This window comes from Babylonia areolata, chromosome 35, assembly GCF_041734735.1.
Source record: "Babylonia areolata isolate BAREFJ2019XMU chromosome 35, ASM4173473v1, whole genome shotgun sequence".
Lineage (NCBI taxonomy): Eukaryota > Metazoa > Mollusca > Gastropoda > Neogastropoda > Buccinidae > Babylonia > Babylonia areolata.
In genome coordinates this window covers 15650933-15655932 of record NC_134910.1, presented here as the reverse complement: position 1 = coordinate 15655932, position 5000 = coordinate 15650933, and positions in this window count along the sequence as shown.

The following is a 5000-nucleotide window of genomic DNA, read 5'->3' as shown; positions in this document are numbered from 1 at the left end:
AGAAGCGAGAGAATCTGAGCGCGCTGGTTCCAATCACGGCTCAGCCGCCGATATTTTCTCCCCCTCCACTAGACCTTGCTTGAGTGGTGGTCTGGACACTATAGTCATTCGGATGAGACGATAAACCGAGGTCCCGCATGCAGCATGCACTTAGCGCACGTAAAAGACTCCACGGCAACAAAAGGGTTGTTCCTGGCAAAAAAAAAAAAAAAAAAAATGTAGAAGAATCCAAGATAGGAAAAACAAATAAAACTGCACGCAGGAAAAAATGGTGGCGCTGAAGTGTAGAGACGCGCTCTCCCTGTGAGATACGCTGATCCATATTTCCATGTATCAGTCTTAGGGTCACGTTCAAAACTGATGTTATGCTTGTGGCCCATTTAGAGAAAATAGTTGTTGTGGTGTGTGTTGTGTGTGTGTGTGTGTGTGGTGTGTGTGTGAGTGTGTGTGCGTGCGAACGCGTGTGTGTGGATCTATCTGCCTGTGTGTCTGTGTACTGTGTCTCTGTGTGTAAAGAACAGCAACAACAACAACAACAAAACAAAAACAAAAACAATAAAAGAAAGAAAAAAAGAGGAAAAAACACACACAAAAAAAACAGGAAAAAAGAAGACGAAAAAGGAAGGGAAATGAATATAGACTCTTTTTGCATGGTGTCACTCTTTTGTGACAGGGAATAAGCTATGTATTTTGTATTATCATTATTATTATTATTATTAGTGTGTGTGTGTGTGTGTGCGCGCACACGCGCGCGTGTGTGCATTTGTGTGTGTGTGTGTGTGTGTGTGCATGCGCGTGCGATCGTTTTGTTGTTGTTGGTGTTTTTTGTTGTTGTATTATTTTAGGATGTGATAATACGGACAGGACACCACGTAGACACACGCACACACACACACACACACACACACACACACACAGACACACACGCACATACACCCCCCACCCACCCACACACACGCACACACACACACACACGCATACACACACGCACACACACACACACACACACACGCACACACACACACACACACACACACACACATACACACACGCACACACACACACACATACACACACGCACACACACTCACGAAACATTCATCAAGTCATGAAACAAGTTCGCCCTGCCCTACCCTCCTTCCTACACCGCTCTCCCCCCCCACCCACCCGCAACACACACACACACACACACACACACACACACACACACACATACTCCCACCTCCCCCCATCCCCTCCCTCCATCATCCTCCTACCCCCCCCCCCCCAATTCCCCCCCCCCCCCCCCCCAAAAAAAAAAAACCACCCCAACCCTCTCTCTTCTTTCTCACTTTTTGTAAAAAAAAAATCTCTCTCTCCGTCTTCCCCCTTCGCTTCTCTCTTTCGTCTATTCCCCTCCTCCTTCCTCTCTCTCCCCCTTTTTCCTCTCCTCTACCCTTTCCTCCCCCCCCCCTCTCCGCTCTCCCTCTCTCCTCACACTCCCCTCTCTTCCCCCCCCCCCCCCCCTTCCCCTTCCCCCCCCACTCTCTCTCTATATCCCCCTCTCTGTCTCCCCCCCTCTCCCTTCTTCCACTCTCTCTCCCCCCCTCTATCTCCCTTTTTTCCCCCCCCCTCTCTCTCCCCTCCCTCCCCTTTTCTTTTTCCCCCCTCCCTCCCCCTCTCTCTCCTTTCTCTCCCCCTTCCCCCTCTCTCTCTCCCCTCTTTTTCTCCCCCCAAACCCCGACAGATCCCCCCCCTCTCTCCCCCTCTCTCCCCTGCCCTCCCCCCCTTTTCCCCCCCCCTCTCTCTCTCCCCTCTCCCCCCCCCCCTCTCTCTCTCTGTGTGTCTCAACCGACTTAAAACTCTGGAGGAAGGGGAACGGGTTGCCGCTAATTGTGTTTTGTCTACCTTTTGACACTCACGGATTGTCATAAATAGGTTGAGGAGGCTCGCCACGGGTCGACCTCTCGTCTGACGCCATACATCATCCCCCTGTTGGCTCCTGTGAGGCCCCGTCGGGGTTTTTCTTTCTTTCTTTTTTTTTTCCTTTTTTTTTTTTTTTTTTTTTTTTTTTTTTTTTTTGATGTGGTGGTGGTGGTGTGGTGGGGGGTGTGTGTGTGTGGGGGGTGGGGGAGGGGGCGAGGGGGGGGGGTACGTTTTGTTTGTTGTGGTGGTGGAGGTGGTGGTAGGTACGTGGTGGTGGTGGTGGTGGTGGTGATGGGTGTGGTGGGGGGTGGGGTTATTCGGTACTGTTTCGTTTTATATTATGTTATATAGTATTGGATTATATGATATTATATTATGTTGTATATTATGTTCTGTTGTGTTCTGTTCTGTCATATCATTTGCCGCGTCCATATGTGATGTTTAATGTGAGGCTTATGTTCAAACGCGCGCGCGCGCGCGCGCGCGCGCGCGCGTGTGTGTGTGTGTGTGGTGTGTGTGTGTGTGTGTGTGTGTGTGCATGCCCAAGTCTTTATGTTGATATGCACATGTATGTATCCAAAAGTATCTGTGTTTGTACATGATTTTAGGTGTATGTTTCTCACCTGTTATATACTGTACCTCCCCCCAGCCCCCAATATTCCTTGAGACATATTCTATTCTATTCTGTTCTATGATTTTATTCTTTCTATTCTGTTCAGTTTTATATATTGGCTATTCATATTTTATTTATTCATTTATTTGTTCCCCTTTTTGGCCAATTTCAGGGAAAAAAAATCGTTTCGTAGACTTTGAGTAGTGAAAGTCAAGTCAAGACAAGATGTTTAATTTCATGATGGTAAATTGAATAAGAACAAATGTGTGTGTGTGTGTGTGTGTGTGTGTGTGTGTGTGTGTGTGTGTGTGTGTGTGTGTTCGTTCTTTTGTTTAGCGTCTTTTCACTATCAGTGATATTAGACGGTGTGTGTGTGTGTGTGTGTGTGTGTGTGTGTGTGTGTGTTTAGTTCACTCGCAAATGCAACGAGCAGTGCTCTGCTTTGATCTGTGTATTTCATCTCATGAGATCCTTCTCACTTTCAAAACAACAAACGACGACGACGACGATGATGATGATGATGATAGTAGTAGTGTAGTGATAAACTTCAATATCACACACACACACACATATATATGTGTACAATAAAATTATATATATATATATATATATATATACATTGATTGATTGATATGGATACTTATATATAGCCTATCCTCGGTCGGAGACCAAGGTCTAAGCGCTTTACAAACACGGGGTCATTTGCACCACAGGCTGCCTACCTGGGTAGAGTCGACTGACGGCTGCCACTGGCCGCTCATCATTCGTTTCCTGTGTCATTCAATCAGATTTCAGGCACGCACACACACACTCAGACAAACATGTAACATTTTTTTTTCGTATATGACCGTTTTTTGTTGTTGATTTTTATTTACCTCGACATGTAGGCAGCCATACTCCGTTTTCGGGAGGGGGTGGGTTGCATGCTGGGTATGTTTTTGCTTCCATAACCCACCGAACGCTGACATGGATTTCAGGATCTTTAACGTGCGTATTTGATCTTCTGCGTGAGTATACACTCGAAGGGGGTTCAGGCATTAAGCAGGTCTATACATATGTTGACCCTGGGAGATCGGAAAAATCTCCCCCTTTACCTACCAAGCACCGTCACCGAGATTCGAACCCTGGACCCTCAGATTGAAAGTCCAACACTTTAACCACTCGGCTATTGCGCCCGTGTCTATCATCATATATATATATATATATTCCTTGTCAGTAACCCCGGTACACGAGGAAATGAGACATATTCTATACTATTCTGTTCTATTATTTTATTCTTTCTATTCTGTTCAGTTTTTATATATTGACTATTCATCTTTTATTTATTCATTTATTTATTCCTCTTTTTGGCCAATTTATATATATATATATATATTATATATATATATATATATATTATATATATATATATATATATATATGTGGTGTGTGTGTGTGTGTGTGTGTGTGTGACTTTCTCAGTCAACACACGTCACGCCAAAGAAGCGAGGAAGTTGACAAAAATAAGTCGGCGGAGGAGAACCAGTGACAAGAAGAAACAGGACCTTTCAGCAGAGACAATCCCCCTGTTCTCTTTCTTCCCCCCTCCCTCCAGCGCCCCCCCCCCCCCCGTCCCCCCCCCGCCCCCCCCCCCCCTCCCCCATACCCCCTCTACCCCCCCCTGCCCCTCAGGAAAGTCCGGCTGATGATTAAACTGTTGGCAGAATGAAGCGGACTTTCCTTCAAGATTCGCTCTTACATTATAACATTTTAATGAATAATGATAATGATAATATATTCTATTTTTGACTCACTTGTGTAAACAAAGTGAGTCTATGTTTTAACCCGGTGTTCGGTTGTGTGTGTGTGTGTGTGTGTGTGTGTGGTGTGTGTGTGTGTGTGTCCGTGTGTGTGTGTGTCCTGTGTGTCCGTAGTAAACTTTAACATTGACATTTTCTCTGCAAATACTTTGTCAGTTGACACCAAATTTGGCATAAAAAATAGGAAAAATTCAGTTCTTTCCAGACATCTTGTTTAAAACAATATTGCAACCTCTGGGATGGGCACAAAAAATAAAAAAGAAGCCTAATTATATGCAGACTGCATTTACTGTTATATTTATATTTTTTGTATTCTCTAAACTTGGCACTTTGACCTCTTATTCTGACACAACAACAAGAGGAGTCATTATTATCATTTTTTGTTCAAACAGGAACTTCTTTTGCTAAGCATGGAATTTTTATTTATTTTGCAAACGTTTTGGTGGCAGAGGGTAAAAAAGGGAAATTACTCTGTAATTAATGCTAGGGGACTTAATTTATCACAAGTGAGTCTTGGAAGGCCTTGCCTCTCTTGTTTTATATAGCGCTATGATTTGAGCACAGGCAAGCTCTAAGCGCTGTACAAATCCAGTCACCTAAAGTGAAACACGAAAGAACATGAAAAGGAGTAGAATCATATAAAACTGAATCATTAGTATCATAAAACACACACACACACACAC